The sequence below is a fragment of the Sus scrofa genome, chromosome 11 (genome assembly GCF_000003025.6).
Source record: "Sus scrofa isolate TJ Tabasco breed Duroc chromosome 11, Sscrofa11.1, whole genome shotgun sequence".
Taxonomy (NCBI): Eukaryota; Metazoa; Chordata; class Mammalia; order Artiodactyla; family Suidae; genus Sus; species Sus scrofa.
In genome coordinates, this window is record NC_010453.5 from 17,131,189 (window position 1) to 17,153,163 (window position 21,975).

General features: G+C 41.1%; 1 long non-coding RNA gene across 1 annotated transcript in view; it reads right to left on the reverse strand.

The window, feature by feature from the left end:
- LOC110255810 overlaps positions 1-21,975 on the reverse strand; it is a 377,482-nt gene that overhangs the window by 132,192 nt on the left and 223,315 nt on the right. The window contains exon 2 of the long non-coding RNA XR_002336666.1: positions 20,078-20,177. This is a non-coding gene — a long non-coding RNA (uncharacterized LOC110255810). The remainder of the gene's footprint in view (positions 1-20,077; positions 20,178-21,975) is intronic.

A 21,975-nucleotide genomic window follows, 5' to 3' on the forward strand; every position in this document is an offset into this window, starting at 1 on the left:
GAAACAGGCCTTGATGGCATTGTTATAGAGTCCTAGCCTGCCTAATTGGGACTTCTACTGTGTAAGATTTCTATTTTCTGTTTAAACCATCATGGTCAGAGTTTTTTTGAATTCACTTCATTTATCTATTTAAAAATTATTGAGTAGACAAAATGTAATCTCCTCACCTTCATGAAGCTTACATTCTAGTTGGGGAGGAAAATAAAACAATAAGTCCAGTGTGTAATACATATTAGATAATCATAAGCGCAAATTAAAAAATAAAGGAAAAAAAATACAGAAAGTTTTTGTGGCCGGGGTAGGGGGTGGCAGGGATGGAGAGGAAGCTACCATTTTAGACAAGATGGCCAGGAAAATTTTCAACGAAAAAGTGATACTTGAATACAGACCAAAAGGAGATGAGCGAACCAGGCTTGCAGGGGAGGAACATTCCAAGGAGATGACAAGTGCAAAGGCCCTGGAGCGAGAGGGTACCTGGCGTGTTTAAGGAAGAATGAAGAGGCCAGGAAAGAGTGGAAGAAGAACACCGAGAAGAGCAAAGAGAAAACGAGGAGCCACAGTATAAGGACACTCTAGATCATCATAAGAACTCTGGCTTCTAGGAGTTCCCACAGTGGCTCAGTAGTTATGAACCCTACTAGTGTAGTTCCCACTGTGGCGCAGCAGAAACCAATCCGACTAGGAACCATGAGGTTGCAGGTTAGATCCCTGGCCTTGCTCAGTGGGTTGAGGCTCCAGCGTTGCCGTGAGCTGTGGTGTAGGTCGCAGACGTGGCTCGGATCTGGCGTTCCTGTGGCTGTGGCGTCGTAGGCCACTGGCTACAGATCGGATTCAACCCCTAGCCTGGGAACCTCTGCAGGTGCAGCCCTAAAATGAAAAAAAAAAGAACCCAACTAGTATCCATGAGGATGCAGGTTCAAACCCTGGCCTTGCTCAGTGGGTTAAGGTCTCACAAGCTGTGGTGTAGGTCACAGTTGTGGCTTGGATCTGGTGTTGCTGTGGTTGTGGTGTAGGCTGGCAGCTTTAGCTCTGACTCCTTTCCAGGCACCTCCATATGCCTCAAGTGTGGCCCAAAGGCATGATATGATCTGACTTAAACTCTAAGAGGCTCCCTCCGGCTGCCATGTTGAGATGGGTGGGGACAGAAGCAAGAAAGTTTCTGAGAAACGATGGCAGCTTGGAATGGAGCAGCAGCGTGCAGTGGTGAAGGGCAGTGGGATTCTGGGATAACAGGCTGTCAAACCTGCGGGGTGGCTGATGAAGTGAACGTGGAGGGTGTGAGAGAGGAGTCAAGGAGGACTCAGAGGCTTGGACACGAGCCAACGGAAGAAGGCGTTGCCGTGGACGGAGTGTGAGCGGCCGACTGCCAGCACAGTCCAGCTGGCTCAGGCTCAGACCCTCCCCTCCCTGAGCCCCAGCATCTTCTCGATGCCCTTCCCAGCAACATCTCCTCTTCCACGTTCCCATCTCTAGTGACAACTCGTGATGCTGGGGCTTCTGAAAGTGCTGAAATCAGGACGCTGTCTCATCCTTTATGTGCTACTTCATAAGGCAAGGAAATGGGCCAAGTGAACATTTTAGCAATGTTTTCAATTAAAAGAATGGAAAAGCTTCTGTTTGTTCAAGATTTCGCAGTGAGGTTATGTTTCACTCTCCGTTTTTTCCTGGTGGAGTGCAGACCCGAGAAGCAGTCAGCAAGCAGATGGACACTGACGACCACTCCTCTCATCTGAATCGCCTTAAAAGTTATGAGCATCCTCACAAGTGCTTTCATAGTATTGCTTGATTTTCAACTAAATCCCACAAATTCTAACTTATGGCTGAGGAAACTGAGGCTCAGAGAACTCAGGCCGCTCAAAGAAGGTCACTGAGTCAGAAATCAGCAGAGGCAGAATTTTAATTCGAATATTCGGACTCCAAATTTGATTTCTCATTTTCTATCATACGCACCACCCTTTATCCCCCGATGTCCTGAGTTTGGTTGGATTTGTCAAGTAGCAGTAAGGCTTTTAAGAAAAAATTTTATACAATTCCTTGTGTGTGTATATGTGGGGGGTGCTTTTGCTTATGTCAGCTGTATTCCCAAAGCCTCAGTTTTACTGTGACTCCAGCAGTAACTGTGATTCACTCGTTTCAAAGGAATGTGGATTAATTCCAGTGAATAAAAGACAGATTAAAAATGTGACCTAAATAATCTTTTTTGTCATGGGGACACTGTGCTGAATCTTACAAGGACCCACCAAAGTCGCGATGGAGAATCATGAGTGGCAGCCCTCCCCCACCTCCTAACCCCCTCTTCCATGTCGATGGGACCAAAGCACATCACATCTTTTCTTCTCTCTTTTAAGCATTCGCTTTTGTCCTCTGTGTAGCAGTGGGATGTGGGAAATTTCGTTCTGGATTGTCTGGGAAGAAACCGAGTTTCACTTTTCCGCTTCAGTCGTACCCCCACCCCCACCCCCCAAACCCATACCTGGGCAGCTTTTCTCTTGTCCCCTCTCACGGTCCTCTTATGAAAAACAGGAGGTCAAGGGGGGATAACAAAGCTGGCCATGAGTGACAAGGAAAGGGGAGGAGGCACTTGCCTTTGTCCCCACCTAAACCTCTAAGATGCCCACACCACAAATTACCTGGTTCACCCCCTTTTCAGAAATCTTTTCCAGAGACCACGAAGTCCCACCTTTTGGGCCAACCCCAGGTAGCCCCTGGAAGCATCCTGGGAATTGGCGACAACGGGAGAGAGAGGGTGTGAGCCGTCCGCCCGGGCCATGACTGTGCCCAAGCTCTGCCAGGCAGTTTTTGTAAAGGCACTTTTACTCAAAATGTACTCTGAGTGTTTCAAAAACAATGAGGGCCAGAAATAACAAAAGGCAGATGTTGGCTTGTTTTGTGAGACATGGAATTAGAAAATGAGATGTTCATGGGCCCTACAAGTGTAAATACCAAACGCTGGCTTCTAGCCTCTTGGTGCCTAAGACACCCCCTGGAATTGGATTAGGAGCCGTGCTAAGCAAAATACTGCCCCATCTAATTCATTCTAGGGTGCTGGAGGGATAAAATTATTTTTCCAAATTTGTTCCAGAATAGCCACACCTGCACGAATCCTGGAACACAGGGATCATTGTGAAGATGGCATCATCTCAACAACTGTCTTTCACATTGTCTTATGGGGAAAGTTCCAGGCCTCCCTCTGAGCCTCTAACACCCTTGCTCTGGGCACGCTGATGCTGGGGAAAATAACACTGGACATGGGGCCCGAACCCCGTGTTCTGCCCGTCCCTTGCCAGCTGCTGATCCCGGACAGCCATCTCAGCAACTCTCTGGGCCTCTTGTGTCTTTATTTGCAGCATGAGGAAACTGGGAAAATGATCATTAAACATTCTTTCCATCAACTCCATAAATCTCACGTCTTCCCAGTCCACTTTATTTGCCTTTGTGTATTTTGCTAAGATTTTCTTTTCTTCAATGAGAAGGATAAACAAAAGAAAATGGGAGAAAATCCGGTAATGGTTCAGTTTTGAACTGAGTTATCAAGCACTCGGGTTTTTCAGGATATTTTTTGTAAAGGACAACTTGGAAAACTTCTTGCAGGACTCAGTGTGGTATTTTCTACTCATTGGGATAGTGGAAAAAAGTTCTTATTGACCTGCCAGCTTGAACATGTAAAGATACATGTAGTTTAGTAGGACTACAACTGGAAAATTATACGGATTAGTATCAAATTACATTTTCTCCTGATTATTCAGGACTTGGAGCTAAAAAAGAATACACCGATTTGCCTCATATTCTGGAATCTACTGGATTATATTCAGTTCCTTTAATAACTGACATTTCCAGGCTCTGCCTCCCTCTGTCACTGACTGTTAGTCCTAGGAAAGGGCTACTTTTCTCCATTATTGGAAACAAACTGCAGTTGGCAAGAACACCAGGGCAGGTGGGCACTAGTTCCTTTTACTTCATCTTTACCCCAAGGGAAAATGGGAAAATTCATGAGACAAGTTATGTTATTTATTTGCTTAAGAACTTCCCTTCTGCCTTTCCCTCCATATGGTTTACGTTTTCCTTCTGAATTGGTGCTTTCACAGTACAAAACTGCCTTTGTTGAGAGGCAGGAACAGGTGTGTTGTGAGAGTGGGAGCGTGTGAGAGAATGGGAGAAAATGTGCATCTGTGTGTGAGAACGCGGAGGGCAGAGTGTGAGTTTTGTGTGTGCAGGTGTCCGTGTAGTTTAAGGCATGAAGACCCAGTGTGCTCAGGGAATTCCACAGGAGAACAGAGTCACATAATATTTAAGAACTCTCGACTGAGAAATCTATGCACCATCTGTGACCATATTCCTTCCAGAGAGATGCTGCAAAACCACCTTTGATTCCTAAGATAGACAAGCAAACGCATTTCGGCAAAGGCGTTCTGATGAAGCTAGCTCAGCAATACTCACCTCGTCTTGCTTTTCTCCCTATCAGTGTCTTACACAAAGTGTGGGCTTCAGGCCAGACAGACTGGATTAGCATTTCAGCCAGGTATTCCTCAGTGTGGGGATGTTGGGTGATTTACAAAATTTCTCCAAGCTCCAATTTTCTTGCCCGTAAATACCAGATAGCAATGCCCAAACTCGGTGTAACTGAGGAGATTCAGTGCCCAGTGCCCAGTGGTCACTCAGTAAATGTTGGTTCCTTTCCCGTAAATGCAATTCTCAGACCAGATGAAGCAGAGATGGGAAAAATTCTTTCCATATGTTCAGGTAAGTAACTGACAAGGTCCAAACTGCCTTCTAATTTGCCAACAGAGGTTTCGACCTCTTGTCCTTTGGCATGATAAAGATGCTTGAGATGTTGCAGCTGCACGTTTTTCCTTTAAGCTCATCTTATCCACAGAACACTGGAAGGATTGCGCACTGCTTTTGAGACACAAAGGCACTCCTTCTGCCCTGATCTCCAAGCTGTTTTCCTGGGGATGGTACTGGAGCTGTGGCCAGCAAACCAAGTCTCTCTGGGCTGATTCCCAGTGTGTCCAGTGGCACATGGGGTGGACTGCTGCCCAGGTTATGCTCCATGGCAGTGAGACCACATACTACAGACATGTCTCTGGGGGAAATATAAAACCAGGATCCTTTGTTTCATTAGCCCCATGGAAAAAGCAGCTCAATTGGACTCTGGTTGAGAAGGCAGACTTTCTCTCCACTATTCAATAGACATCACAGTCTTGTGGAAAGAGAATGGGTTAGGAGTCAGAGGAAAGTTCAAATCCCACAACTGCCACTATGACACAAAACAAAATGAAACAAAACATCTATTTAACTCTCCCATTTCTGTTTTCAGTTCACTAGATGATAATACCCACCGCATCAAGTCTCTGTTTCAGAATCTTTCAGGAAATCATCTCACACCATGCCAAGCACAGAGTAAATCATCAATGAGTATCAGTGTCTTTCACAAAGCTTTCAGGCACACAGGACAGAGAATCATTCTTGGCACATATTTGAACAATTTTCTCCTTGGCCTATTGGCAGTGATTAGCCAATTCCAAAGGAGAAACTAGTCTATGCTGACAATTAGGATAAAAAAGACATGGAGGTAGAAGCAAGTTTTTTCCATGCTCCGAGAAATAATCATTTTCAGCCACCATTTCCTACCTTTGAAAGCTGATCAGCCTGCTGGACAGGCTTCTATGATGCTATCTTTATGGGTTGGCATAGTGGATGCTGGTCATAGTGGAGAGTGATCAACTCTCTATGCACACAGTCTACCCCCATCGAGCAGTTCAGAGTTCGCGAGGCTCACTGTGCATTTCCCAGAGCCCTTCATTTAGCATTTCACATGTGATGTGGGCTGCAATCATGAGATGCACCACGTGAGATTTAGATTTGAAATCAAGTCACACAGTATTTTAGATCAGAATCCCCTAAAAGAAATTTCTTGACAAAGATTTGCATACAAAACATTTATTAGGGACTGTCTTCAGGAACAATACCCAGAAGGAAAAGAGGGATGCAGGCCTGGACCAAGTTTGGAAAAGCTGAACTGTCATCTTGGGAGACTTCAACCAATCTCATGGGTGCTCAGCACTAGGAAGGCCATTCAGAGGTGTCTCCAGTCAAGGCAGAAAGGACCTGTATGTCATCCTGCATCTATTAGACAATGGACATGGGCTGCCCCAGGGGATAAGGCATACCTTGGGAAGGCAGCTCCTAAGAATCAAGAGCAATTTTCAAAGATGGACACAATCATCAGCAGTCAACTCTCCAGGCAGCTGGGAGGATGAGTCCCTGGTTCCTGAAGGGGCATGTGGATGGCCCAGCACAGATCCCTAGAGTCCACTACTGAGCACCCACTGTACTACTCAGACTGACTTATTTATACTATGTTTACTGTATCTACAAACAATTTCTCTGGGATTTTTGTTGACCTCATTTCCAGAGACAATTTATAAAAGAGGTTGGTCAAATTATTTATCGTCTCCACTGATGCAGCTGGTTTTAAGGCCACGCCTGATACTCACTGTCTTCTCTACTGCTCATTTTAGATCCCTGTCACTCCTATCACCTCTGCTGGTCTAGATGCTTCACTGGTGGGGTGACCAAATCCTTCTCCCTGCAGCTCTGAACCCCTGGTCAGCATGCTCTTTTTAGGTTAGACCTATTGTATTTTCCATTGATTATCAACATTGCACAGGGTCATAAAAATAGATGCCAACTCTAGCAAATCATCAGAATGCCAGAATTGTAATTCGTTGTATCTGTTGTGGAACAGCTCCCTACCTCTTCCCGGTGATCAAGGCAAATGTTCCTACCTGCATGATGACTCCTTTCCTTGAATGCTAGTCTTTGGGCATGATGAGCCATAATGCCTAAAGATGCAAGTTTAGAAAGCACACATTCTCCCAAATGGGTCACTTGGAGTGAGATAATTGGGCTACTTGTATTCCTAGGCATGTACATCCTTCCTATAGTGCGCTCTTAACCTCCGAGGCCAAGAAACAAGAGTGGAAGATTTGCCAACTACTATGTATGCCCATTCAAAATAGCCACTCAGGGACCATTGAAAGGGCCAGTGGGTGGGTCTGTGGACCCAGTGATCCACTGGGAGCCAGACCTAGGCCAGAACTTCATTTATTTCCTGGTTCCCATATCCAACAGAGAGGCCATGTTGCTTCAGGTCCCCAGCCATCAAAGTCAACTTGGAGTCCATGTTCACTAGTCCTCCAAATGTTTGCGTATTTTTCTTTCCCATGTATAGTTACCTAAGCAAGCAGCTATAGACCCCTTTGAGGAGTAGCAATGAGAATCATTGCCACATATAGTTACCATGGTGCTCGGGGATCCTTCATCCTGATGACCCAACTTCTCCTTCAGTCAGTGGATTCCAAATCTGAGAATCAGCTCAAGTCTAGGAACTGAGCAAGGGGTAATGTCTATTTATAGGCGTTGCTTCCCTTAGTCTCCTAATTATCCATTTTTTTATTTTTGATTGTATAGATTGGAAATACTTTTTTTTGGCTACCTATCTCTCTTGCCCCTAGGATGACATATTCTATCATCATCTCATGGCTCTCCATGAGTCAGACTCCCAGGCTGGCACTCAGATTTTATTGCATATTCCAGTAATGGCACCCACTTCCTTCTGATGGGAAAAAGAAGTTAACCTGAGAGCGACTAGCAAGAGATGCTCTGGTTGATTCTGTAAGCCCTGCAGCAACCAGTCAATGGTGTGGAATGCATACTTTGGGACAGGCAGCTTCCTATGGCCCAGAGAAATTCTTAGTGGTGAGCTGTAGCTCAATATTCCTGGCATCTGAGGGACCATGTTTCAGGACCGTGTCTTAGAGTTTAAAGGAGTTTGAGTGAAATGATACAGGATTTGGCACATGTGGGGAGAAAGACAGGTCACAAAGCATCTATTTTGCCTATGTGGACCACGATGAGGGCAGTATGGTTCTGGGGCCAGGAACTGTAGCAGCAGTTTCCTGACTTTTTAGTAGCAGCTCCCTTAACTTTCTAGTTCTGCAGCATTGTTTTGAGACACATCCTGAAAACTGAGATCAGAGTCTATTTCTTAAGCTCTCACACGGATTATGTGAACTTTCAGCACCTCTTAATAAACCCTTTCCTGCTTAAACTAGTTAGAGAAGACCGTGTGTTCTCAGCTAAGGACTCTGAACAAAGTTGGTATTTAACAGCCAGCATTCATTCTGGTGAGATGGTGTACTGGTTATTATATAAACTGAAAATTACATAAACCTTCACCAGTAGAGTCAGGATTCTAGATTAAAGGCAAAGAAGCTAATTAATGCTATATACACTGAACTTCCAGGACCCATAGGTCTCTGTGGTTGTTGAGTGACATGAGGTCAATGTTCAGTTTTGGATGGTGTGTGCTTACATTACTTGGATATTTAGGTTTTTGAGAAAGGGACACAAACAGATTATGTGGAGGAAAGCATCTCTCTGTTAAGATTTTGTGGAACTGTGGTATAATAAGTGATGAATCTCAGTCACTATAGTCCCTCAGTTTCTTACTATTTTAGGAAACAAGGACAACTGACCAGTGGCATTCAATATGCAGTCTAAATCTGAAAGTCTTGCCTTCTCTTTGTACCTTGACATTTATTCTTTTATGAAAGGTGTTTTTGTTGGATTGGTATACCTCCATCCAAAAGGAACTGTTATTATTGGGCAAAATTTCTTCCCAAGCCTTTGCAAAGGGAGCTTCTCACATGCCTAGTGCATGTACAGTTGCTCCTGGTTTCCGCATTGATCCCTGGTTCAGCCAGTTGAAGTCGGGTTAGCAAGAGTCATCTTAGCACTCATAGAGAAAGTAGAATGTTATTCTCACTTAAAATGTAATAACTCTTTTGGCCAGGTAAGTGGGTTTTTGTTCAAGCCCTGCCGTAGCCATTCCAATGCTGAATCCTCTCAGAAAATGGCTTGTGAGAGTTCGGGCCCCAAGTATCTTATCAGGGTCAGCTGCAGCTTTCCTTCCTTTCTCCACAGCCCTTTGTACAAGTCCATCTCTTCTCCAATAGCCTTGGATAAACTTAGTGTAATGTGCTATGTAGAAAAGCAGATTTATATAGATGCACAGATCTGAAGGTAGAGCCTACAGTCTTATGTACATACTGAAGCACAAGAGGATAAGCAGCATCCATTATCTCAAATAAAAAGAGTATTTTTAAAGTTCACATAACCTTTATAACAGTGTTTTCCACATGTCCCCAAGGATAAGTTTTTTTATCTGGACCTTTTGTTAGATTTTTTTAATGCCCGGACCCTCTGCATCAGAGTCTCTAGGAGCAAGACCTAGAAAGCTGTGCATTTAAGGATGCCCAAAGTGATTCTTATCAGAAAAGTTTAGGGAACCAAGCCCCTCACTATAGCCCTCTCTGGCCAGCCTTATAAATGGCCTGCAGGTGTCCTGACCCACTTCAGTGTCACAGATGGAATCCTTGCATGGGTGAACAAATTGGATGTGTAGATGTTTATATTTAAACTAACCAAGGAAACTAATATCAATGTGTTTTTTTCTTTTTTTATTACTCAATGCATTTATTACATTTACAATGATCATCGCAACCCAATTTTATAGCATTTCGATGTGATCCTTTTAAAAAAAATCAAAGTGATGAGATAAGGCTAGGCAAACAAACTGAAAGCAAGTGTGCTAAAATATGACCATTTTATTAAATAACATATTGAACAGTACTAATCCATTACTTTTTCCTTTCTTCCAGGATTGTGAGAAATCTCTCTGGCTTTTTTTCCCCCTTTGAGAAATAATTCTGTAGAACACGCACTAAATGCTGGGCTGTGTTCTTTGTTGTCAAGGCAGAGAGAAGTACGGCTTGACAGTAATGAATGACTATATTACACAATTACTTAAATATGAGTCTTCAGCAAAAATGAAATGACTTGAGGCTTTTCAACAAATACAGCTTTGAGCTCAGCAAATAATGGCTTGTGTCAAATTTGTTTATTAGCATCTGTAATTTGTTCTTTACTAGACATATTTTACACTTGAAGTAATGTTTTACCAGGCCTCCATAAAGCAATTGTGCAATTGATAATAAATATTTCACTACTGGTAAGTAATTAATTCCTATGAAGTTAGTTAAAACCATGACAGCACCGCCTAGAGTATAGAAAAAGAATGCATAAATAATTAAAGTAGATATAGTCAAATAAAGGATGGTATGAAAAAGTCAACAATAAAAGAAATAAAGGTGTGGACAAAGTTGTGTGTGCGTAATCATATTTATCAAGCACCTTTAACACATCTGAAATCATGCCACACCCTTTCCTCAGAACTTTTCAGGGAGATAGTGAATTCAGCTATTATAGATGAGGAAACTGAGGCTCTGAAAGCTTAAGTAGTTTGTCCTATGATACACTGCTAATTATTGATAGAAATGAGGTTTGAGTCAGAGTGAAGAGCCATGCTTTTCCTATTAGTGTTTAGTACAGGGTTATTCAAGCACGGGTTTTAGCGTCAGATATACCTTGATTTGTGTCTTGGGTCAGCCACTCACCAGAAATATGATAATGGTAAGATGACCTAGCATCTCTTATCCTTAATAACATCAGAATCTATTACATATAATTATTGTGATGATTAAATGGGAAAACACATGGGGAAAGATAGCATAATGCCTAGCAGATATCAAGCAGTGAGTTAGCTTATAATATGATATCTCCAGGAAAGTCAACACAGAGTAAATAATCACTCAAGAGAGTAAGTGCCCTGTTTTCATTTACAGTGAGAAAGATACATTTTTCTCTCCACTATATAGGTAGAAATGGACTAAATTTAACCAGGGATGATTAAATACAGACTTCAGATTTCTGAGGCAGTCTTTTTTTCCATGAAATTTTATTTTGGAAAAATATGTTTCATTTAATTTAACTCAATAACCATTATTTAAGCATCTTCCTTTGAGGAGCTCAAAGCCTTAATGATTGGGTATAGGGTGGCAGCAGGACAGAGGAGGAAGAAATTGGAGTTATGTTTAAGGAAAATAAGTTGAACTTCAGACTGACAGAGTATCTCAGAAGACCTAGTCCCTCCTTTAAAGGGGCAAAAAGCTCCTAGTAAGCCTTACAAACTGATGGAAAAGACACATAAGAGTTGAGCATAGTAAATGGAGAGGTCACACTGAAAAAGAGATATGAAGGATGAACACAGGAGTCAGCCAGGCAGAAGTGTGATAAATGCAAAAGGTTGAAGATAAGAGAGAGTACTGCGGCCTGGAACATCAGAAATGGTAGGTAGTTCCATCAGGTTGGAAGGCATAGGAGCTTGGGGGCCAGTGAGTAGAGAAACAATGGGTAAAACATTAGGCTACATAGAGTTGAAGGAAAAAGTCCATGAAGAATCTTGCATGCCCTTTATGCTCTATGTCTATGGCTACAGCTTCCCATTAGAATCGCCTGGGGAGGTTTTGCATTCTGCTGATGGAATACTCCATCCAAAAACAACTATCCAGACTGTTTAGGGCCCACCCTCCTATGAGATAATATAAAACTGGGTAAAATATATTTTAAAAATATGTTTGAGCATCTGAAAGCTACCAAGAGCATCAGAATTTGGCCAAGATACAGATGAGAAGGAAAGAAGAGTCATAATCTGAAACGTGAGGCAACTACTCCCCTCAAGAATGTTAACTGCCAGTTTCAAAATCAGCGCCTGAGAGATTGAAAAGTGGGAGAGTTTCAGTAGTTTCACAGGAATGAGGGTGTGTGTGAAAATTTGAGCTCAAAGCCCACTAAGGTGGATTGGACCTGGTACATACCCTTGGATTTCATTTAAGAACCCCAAATTTACATACTAGGAATAAGGAAGGCCTGCAAATAAATTAGATGTCCTAAGAATTAGAACCTAGATTTGACTATCCCATTCCCTAACTGAACAACAGTGACCTTATCCTAGTCTAGTTGTCTTTCAGAAACAAAAATAAATCTTCTCTGGTCAAAATACCTTTAAGTAGCATCCAGAAACAAATTATCTCTACAATTTCTTCTGGCACAATGTCCAAATCTCAATCAAAAGTAACAAGGCATACTACAAAAAATACAAGTCTTGACTGAAAACCAAGTAAAGAAAAAATCAGACAATATAAACACACCTATAGAATAGCTATAAAGTCCATGTGCAGAATTATCCGACATAGACTTTTAATAAATAGGGCTAATGTTTTTAAGGAATTAAATAACAAGAGGGAGAATTTCAGAAAGAACGGAAACTATAATATGAAAATGTAAATAATACAATGAAAAATACAATATTTGCAATTAAGATATCAATAGATAATTTTAACAGCAGAGTCAAAACATATTGAAAAATAGAAGAAAACATCCAAATGGAAATGTAGAGAGACAGAAGTAGAGAAAATTGAAAAAAAGAACCTAATATAAGGTTAAGAGGTCTAAAATTCGTAATTTGAGTCACAGAGGTAGAAAAGAAAAAGTCTTGGAAGAAGGAATATCTTGAAGAGAAAATGGCTGTAAATTTTTTTTCATAGGGCCATGCCTATAGCATATGGAAGTTCCTGGACTAGGGGTCAAATGGGAGCAGTGGCCAGAGCCCATGCCACAGCCACAGCAATACCAGATCTGAGCTGCATCCATGACCTGCAGCTTGTGGCAATGCTGGATCCTTAAACCACTGAATGAGGCCAGGGATCAAACCTGCATCCTCACAGACACTATGTTGGGTTCTTAACCCACTGAGCCACAATGGGAACGCCTGGAAATCTTTTTTAGATGATGAAAGATATCAAGCCATTGATATGAGTTCAACTAACTGCAAACAGGATAAATACACAAACAGATAACATATAACCACGTAATAATAAAACTTCTAAAACTAAAGACAAAAACTCTCGGACACAGAAAAAAATGACACATTATACCTTCAAAGAATCAATAAGACTGACTGTTGACTTCACAACAGAAAGACTGAAAAACAAAAAACAATGGATAGTATTTTCAAAGTTCTTAAAGAAAATAATAATCAACCTACATATTATATATTTTGTGAAAATATTCTTCAAAAGCTAAAGGATTCTACTTTTAAGAACCTTGTTACAGGTTATGTCAGACTAATGCTCCTGCAGCAATGAGATGCTACTACAAACCTATTAGAATATCTAAAGTTTAAAAACGGAATAGCAGCAAGGATTGAGTAACTAGAACTCTTTCTTATACATTACTTTTCAGAATGCAAAGTGGTATGGCCACTTTGAAAAACAGTTCGACAATTTCTTACAAAATAAAATATTCGCTTCTCATATGAATTAACAATTTCACTCCTAGGTATTTACCTGAGACAAACAAAAACTAATATTCATATAAAAATATGTATTTTAATATTTATAATGGCTTTACTCATAGCCACACCCCAAACTGGAAACAGCTCAAATGTCAATCAACAGGTGAATGGATAAACAAACTGTGGTATATCCGTCCTGTATACCATAGAATACTACTTATCAATGTAAAGAAATAAGTGAACTAGTGATACTCACAACATAGATTAAGCATGTTAAATTCAAAAGACTACACTTTATATAATAGCTTTTATTCAGGAAAAGATAATTACTATAGGAGCAGAAAACCATATTAGTCACTGCCAGGGGCTGGTGGGGGCATAAAGGGGTGTGAACATAGTATACTGGTAAATGTTTAACAAAAAGCTCTTCAAATAAAAACTCTCTGATTTGTAGCATTTGCCAATTACCCTAGTGTAAATACTCCCACCATGGCCAATTTTAAGCTACCAATGTGATGACAGTGAACATGGACTTGGGAAGAGATGGTGCTTCCCCAGACATATAAAATAAATATAAATAACTTCATGACCACAGATAATTGTACAGTGTAAAACAATTAGGAAGAAATGAGTTTTTAGTACTTATTACCTTTCTAAAAATAAAATTATATTGAATTTTAAGTTTATGTAATCTAATTGTATATAATGGCTGTCCCTCCCTTTTATTTTTCTGCATCCATTGCATATGGGCCAGAGATCAGACCTGCACTGCAGTTGTAACCTGCATCACAGCTGCAGCAATGCCAGATCCCTAACCTGATGCACCACAGGGGAAACTTCAGATAGTAGCTGTTTTTAACAACTAGCTTTGAAAATTCCTTAAAGTTTAAGAATCTGCTGGCTCCAACATATCACCATGCCCAAGGGAAGTGTTTGAGGTGATAGAAGTGTTCCAGATCTTGATTTCTGGTGGTATTGTATAACTGTGCACATCTGTCAAAATCTATAGATCTAGACACTTAGAAGGGTTCATTTTATCATGTGGAAATTATAGTTCAAAAAACCTAGCCACAAAATTTGCATATATCTTTGACCCATCAATATCAGTTCAGGGAAATTCTGCTCAAGTTATATTCAAATCTTCCCACCACTGACTTTAACAGTAAAATTGGAATTAACCTGAAATCCATAAATCAGATAATGAAAAATAAATCTTTGTATATCCAACAAGATATTTCAAGAATATTACAAGTGAAATTTTCTTAGCATCTAGAAAAAGTGAGGCATGGAACTGTAGTTTATTCTGGAGGGTAGCCAAGGGATAGAAGTTTAAAAAGACAACATGTATGCATATCCTCTTGTATAATTTGAAATTTTCCATGTGTATATATTACTTTTTCAAAAGATAAAGGGGACCTTTATCTTTTGGTTTTAATCAAAACGAAATACAGACATTTTCAAACAAACACTCCTGAGATAATTTCCAACCAACACACCTTCGCTAATACTTAAATGTCTTCAGATACTATCTCATGCTTTGCTCACCACTGTATGGATGAAGAAATGGAAGTCCAGAGACTGGAAAACTTTTTCAAAGGCATGTAGCAATGATGTGTTGCTCTGGGACTTGAGAATGCACACTCTAAGCTTTTCTAGACTGTTTTTGCAAAGTTTGGGGAGGATCTTGGAGTTCTTCGCAGAGCAGTGGTAACTGAAGTCAAGGCGAGCTAGACCGTCCCTGAGAAGGAGTTTGTAAAAGTGAAAGACAAGAATCAAGAGGTGAACCCTGGAGATATTGATTCTTAGGAGGAAAAAGAGGTGGCTGACAAGAAAAGAGAAGAGGAACGATCAGGAAGAAACCATGTATTTTAATATGATCTATTGTTCAAAATGTTGAAAGAAAGTACATTTGTAGGGGAAACAAACCCCACTTTCTTCTGTTACTTGAACTCTGTTTTTCAGACCTCACCCTGATTTTTAAAGAGAAACATATTCGCCACATCCGTGGGCACATGCATGTTGCAGGATGTTGGACCCAACACCACGCCTCAGGTTCTGGCTTTTCTATGCCTACTATTCAACAGTTAGAAGGGTCCTGTCCTCTACCAGCATTTCAGCCAGCAATATGACAGGAGCTGTGTAACTCCCTATTGTGTGGGGACTTAATCTCCTTGCACAGTTTAGGCTGAAGTTGTGAAGAAATGGTTTTAAACCATTGCTTGTTTTATTTCTCTGCTTCATTGCTGGAAAGAAATAAAAGGGATAGTACCTCCCTGCCCCACAAAGAAAAAGAAACCAGTAGTGTGGTGTGTGGAAGGAACCTGGAGCATGGAAATCAGGAGCAGCTGGGCCTAACCCAGTGCAGTGACACACGTCCTTTCGGAAAGACAAATCCGAAGAGCTCAAGAGAAGGCAGCAGCGACACACAAACTTCTAAAACTCTGGACTTGCCAGCTGGAGAAACAGATTGTGCTGGGAGAACTTAAGAGTCACTTGAGAGTATGTAATTCTCCAAGTGAGTAGCAAAACTGGGCTAACGAGGTCTTTAACACCTGTACTCCAACCAGCAGGCTGGGTCTAAGCAGAACCAGGTGGGGCAGCCAACAGCTTAGAGGTGGCAGAGGAGACCTCAGAGACAGAAAAGGAAATCGCTATTCCTGGCTGGTAGGACGCAGTTATTTGTTTTGCTTTTTACGCTTTTTCCCCGTGTTTTCCACATATAGAGTGTACATTTTCATATCAAATCAGGCAAAATAATATTATTTTGAAAAATGAAACAGTGCATTCAATTTGTCTTTCCCAGTTACTCTTTCCCTAGTTGTTTGTTTTCGTCTCTGAGCATGTAATGATTCAGGCACTAGGTGCAACTCTGATTCTGTCAATTGTCACTCTCAGAAAGTCCTCATACAGACAGCTGCAGGTGCCTGGTGCAGAAGAGATGGGATGGGGAAGAGAAAGCACCCTCCCAGGATGTCCCTCCTCGGCACGCTTTGTCTTGGTTTTCTGTACGTTTTCTTTACTCTGGAACTGAAGACTCCTTTTAAATACCCCATGTCCCCTCCCCGCCAAACTCTCCCTGACTATTACTTGCTTTTCTTTCCCACTCAGATTTTGACAGAAACAGTAGTGATAGAGAAACGAAACATGAAATAGCAACTTATTCATCTGGGTAAGTGGCGGAAAACTAGAAAACTTCCAGGTAAACTGGACAGGAACATGGGGCTTAGAGCCAAAGCAAAGGTGAGATTTTCCGCCTTGAATCTAAATCTTGGGTTCTGTATGGTGGGGTGTCCTAGAGAGAAAGCGCGATAGGAACCATGCCCATCCCTATGCGGCGAACTTGGAAGCCAGTGACCCATCCGGGTACTGGCAGGACAACAGGAGGGTGGCCCATTTGCAGAACATGCCCTCTGTAAATGTGCTTGATCAGTTTCAAGTCTGATCAATTGCATTAGTGACTCTTTCTTTTTTTTTTCTTTTTTTCTTTTTGGTTGTTTTTGTTTGTTTTGGGCCACATACAGAAACTCCCAGGCCAGGGATTGAACCTGTGCCACAGCAGTGGCCCCTGCTGCTGCAGTGACAATACTGGATACTTAACCAGCTGTGCACACAGGAATTTCAGGTTAGTGACTCTCTATAATGGTAAGCGTGAAGGAAGTCTCCAGGTTGGTAGAGTGTGACAGCCTCTTTATGGGCTGCAGTCAGTAGGCGGGGGATGAGGAACAAAGAAAGAGATTTTCCTCCCTCCTTGTCTCCTCTTCCCAACAAAGACTGGAACCCATTTTTAGAGTCCCCCATGACTGGATTCTTCAGCTCAATTAGTTAACAATTTTTCCTGACCCAAATCCTTATTTCATAAAAATATAAATGACACAAATTGTATCTTTAGGAAACTTTCACATACTTTTAAGCTCCAAATCCTGCTTCTATAGAAATCTACTGTACACTGTATTCTAGCTACCATTTTTCAAAAATTAGGAAAGATACGGTATGATTGCATTTGGTAAGAGCTGTGCATGGTGAGCAAGACAAAGTTTACAATTAAAATGGCTACTATTTGCTTTTTATAAATTGAGTATACTTGGTTATAATTCTTTGGGTTATTGGAATTTTAATGAGGACTCGCAGATGTTATGGTAAATTAATAGCTTGTGATTAAATTTCCACTGGCAATTAAGGTTGGTTTTTAAATCAGTGTTCCTTACTTACATTCCATATCACATTTACATTTATTAAGTAATCAAATATTTATTGCATAATGTTCTTATGGATGTTCACAAGTGTTCTTACTAATTATAAAGCATTGCTCTGGGAAATATTTCTTGTGAGAATATTTCGATACATGTGTCACAGTGCAAGTTTGCAGTGCCTGTTCTGTCTAGTGTGTGCACATTGTGTGTGCTGCAGGTGCAAAGGGACAGAGTGTTCGACACACTCTAATTGAACAGAGGTGGTTTTCACCCTCAATTGAATTGGATTGATGAACTCACAGGAAACACTGATTAGCTGGAACCGAGGGAATTTTTTTTTTCTAGTTATTCTTGGGATTTGCTCCATGAAAATATTTTTTGGAATTGATGGGAAAACAAATTTATACAAAAATAGATGTCCTTTCTTTAACCAAAAGAACCAGGAAACTTCTTAATGCCTAATGTAAAAAAAGCGTAAGAAAACAAAAAGACATTCTCTTTCTTCCACACTGAACTAATTAATTTCAGCTGTGTTTTGAGATGGACCATCAAGGCAATTATGATATGGATATAATTTAAACAACAGCAAACTGACTGCTGAGGACCAAGTGAGCTTGGGGTGTTCAGATGATCTCTGTGATTTATTGCTTTAGACTTTAAAAAAATCTACTACCATGCCCCCATTACATTGTCTTTTCCCTGTTATAACTCCAAAGAAAGTGACACCAAAAATTAGAGCATCTCACAGCAAATGAGTGACAGAACTCAGTCTAAAATGGGGTTTCTCATTCTCAGACTATGGCTCTCTTATACCAGGCCAGTGGTTTACAAATTCTTTGTGGCCACAGAAATCTTTCTTCAATGAAATCCCACCAGGAACCTAATATTTAAAGCAGAGTAGAGCTGCTTGATAATTCCAAGCCAATTTCAATGCCTCCATCAATTTTCTGAATACTTGCCAGATTGTAAGAATTTCCAAGAAAACTGCTTTTTCCCTAACTCATCTTCAAGAAATAGGATTCAAAGGACTTCTGAAAGCTTCATCTAAAGGTTTCATCACTGCTGATGGTCAGAGCCATTGCCAGGCAGGTAAACACCCAGGCACCACATGCATTTCAGCAGAACCTGAAGACAGGAAGCTCAAACTGATGCTAGTGAATGGAAGCTATTAAGAACAACCTCTCTGCAACCTCTGTCATCAATATTCTACCTGTCCATTTAGATGCATTTCTCCAGGTACTGGCCTTGCATTCTGGACCATGCAGAAAAACATCAAGAGGGCAACCGAGCTGAACCCCTCCAGGTTCCTGTCCCCTGATATGTTAACACATTCTTTCTCAGACTGTAAGAAAAGAACATACTGAGTATATATGAATGGCTACTGAGGGTAAGATATGATTTTCATATCTCACTTGACCCTACGACAGGTATAATTTTGTTGTCAGTTTACAAAGGAAGAAAACAAGACTCAGAGCAGCTTTGTAACGTGCTCAGCTGACTCTGCTGAGAGTTAGGATTTGGATCCGGGCGAATCAAATTCTGAAGCCTGTTTCCTATTACCACCCCATCTCTGAGCCTGTTATTGCTGATGTCTCTCTTCTTGACCAGAAACAACAGGATATTGGGCACAGATTTTGCATTACTAGGTACTCTTTTTATTATCTTAGAAAGTCAGCTCTCCTCAGTTGGTAGACTACATGCGTTTTGAGAAACAGTGTCTAGCATAGAGGAGAGGTTCCCTGGTCTAATTCCCTCTTTTTAAAATGATAACACTGCATACCACAGTAATCTATATTTATGGTTCCACATGCTACTATTTATCTACCTGAAAGACACGAATGGGCATGACTAACAATCAAGCTTTCAAAAACATCTCTTTCCATTCTGTCACAGGATGGTCTGTACTGATAAGATACATGGGTCTGTTACCTTAAGTTTTGTTTAATTAGAAGAAACCGGTACTGAAATCAAGGACACAAATGCCATTCATGTACAGAGAGATTCTTGGATAGGAAAGGAATACACATTTCCAAATAAACACACTGACTTTGCTATTCTTGAGTTTTCATGACTATGGATGAAACTTGGCATCATGTCATCCAAAAAAACATACCAGAGCTGTAATTTCTGAATGCACTAATGATGCGTTTCTCCTTACTGAATGGCTCTTCTTGGAAGAGTTCCTGGAGGTGTATATCATTTGATTTCGCAATATCGAGTGCAGTTGGAAACAAAAAAAAAGAACTGTCTTTTTTCATTACTTGTAAGTTCTTAATCCATTTTTTTTCTCTGCTCCAGCCTCTGTAAGTAAGTAATCTTAGGAGGCAGGAAATTTGGGTAATTTCTTAGAGTATACTCATTCCTCCACCCAAATTTTAAAGTTCACTGGGCATTAAATGATAGTAGAGCATTGGTATCAAATGATAAGCCTGGAGAATGTCTATATAGGTATGTACACAGCAGTTTGAATTAAAAAGATAATTCTTCTTTTCCTGAAAGTAGAATTTCTCTAGGTGGAAGAAAAAAACCTGAATCTGCTTCATTCAACCTTTTCTCCTCCTATCTTAGTCAGCCTGGGCTACTATGACATATTACCATATGGTTTAAACAATAAACATTTATTACTCACAGTTTTGGAGGCTGGGAAGTCCAAGATCAAGGCACCATCAGATTTAGTGTCTGGTGAAAGCTCTCTTTCTGGTTTGCACATAACTTTCTTCTTGCTGTATCTGATGGAGAGAAAGAGAAGGCTCTGGTCTCTCGCTCTTCTTTTACGGACACTAATCCCATCATGGATGCTGTGCCCTGAGGACCTCATCTAACCCCAACTACTTCCCAGTGGCCCTGTCTCCAAATGCCACCAAATTGGGGGTTAGAGCTTCAACGACATTCGATCTGCAGCACCTCCCTTCTCCTCTCCGCTTTTCAGTCCCTGTCTACCAAGGTGACTCTGCAAAGCCAGATGGAGAAGCCCCTGTCTCCACACTGACTCTTCATTCTCCAGGACACTCCCTGGATAATGAAGTCATTTCTCTTTTTTCATCCATTGTAACACATAGCTTTGACAAATCAAAGTGATCGTCTCCACATCCCACACTAGGCTCCAGAATAGTTCGCCTTCAAGGAACCTAAATTCTGTAGGTCCCCCAATGGTCAGGGTGAGGAGAGAAGAAAAGTTGGAATAACAACAGATTCTTCATTTTATTTTCCCTGTAAAGAAAAAAATGGTTTAGGGAATATTATTGCTAAAACTTAAAAAAATGTTCAATATTACAAAAGAATTTGTGCTCATTTAACTTGGTACCAATAAATTAAGGATATGTTTCTGAATCAAACTTCGGGTTTTAAAATTTTGCAAAAGCCTAGTTATTTGGGGACACATAAAACAAGCTGCAACTATTCACAGCCAGAGACTGCTAATTAGAAGGCTCTGTGATGTTTCAGAAGAGGGTTGTGCTTTGAAGACCATTGGAAACAAAAACAACTGGCCGACTCAGAGTGATAAGCATCTACCTGCATGGGGGCAGGTGAAGCAAGAGTATCTGACTCAAAAGCATAAGAAGCTGTTTCCAGGTCTTGCAAGAGTCTTCCCCTCATGCTCCTCTCTGTAGCTCCATCCCTTAAACAAGACTGCCAGGCCCCGGAGCTGTCCAGATGAAAGGCTGTCCCTGCCTGCTAGGACCTGGATGCTTAGAAGACAGAGAAGCACCCTCCCGCCCCCCGACCCAGGCCTCCTCTCCTTAGTCTTATAATGGCAGGTTGCACCAATAGATCTCAGGGGGGACTGTTTATAACAAGTAAATCATTGCTTAAAAGAGTTAGAATATCCAAAGATTTTAGGTGATAAAACCCAGTAAGAGTACATCCTAGGTTGTCCCTACAATAATGCCTCTTTTGTTCACTTTCACTCTAAGGCACTTTGCTGAGCAGAGGAGAAAGCGGTGGAGTTTCAGTCTGAGCCTGCAGGGCTGCACTTAACCCCTGGCTTATTTTATCAATGCAGCAGCCCTGCAGTCTATGTCCATGGGAAGAAGTCATCACCCATTACAGGTGGTAGCAGAAAAAAAGAATGAGAACGGCCAGGTGATGAGATGCCCAGATGTCTGCCCTCTTGCCACACATCTCTGAGTTTGCATCTCTGAGAGTTCTGTTCACAGGCCTCTGTTTCCGAGGGCCACAAACATGTGTGATAAGAAGCAGCTAAAACCCAAGGAAATCTTACCCCTTGACCCCCACCACTTAATTCCCCTAAAGAATTTTAGTGCAACTGTAATAAGATTAAGCTGAGTTTCCAAAGGAAATTATAGGTAGTCACATTCCCAAATGGCAGTTTATACACCAGTTGTGGGCAGTTTTCTGGATCCGTCCTTGACCCATTTTTCTACTAAATACTTGCTATAGAAATAGTTCACCTTATTTGAATAAAGAAATGAGAGTATGTTACTGTCCTGATAGAGAATAGCTACTTAAAATTTCTTATAGCCACTCTACTTGTAAAGCAAGTGATTGTATACTGCCTTAACCTTT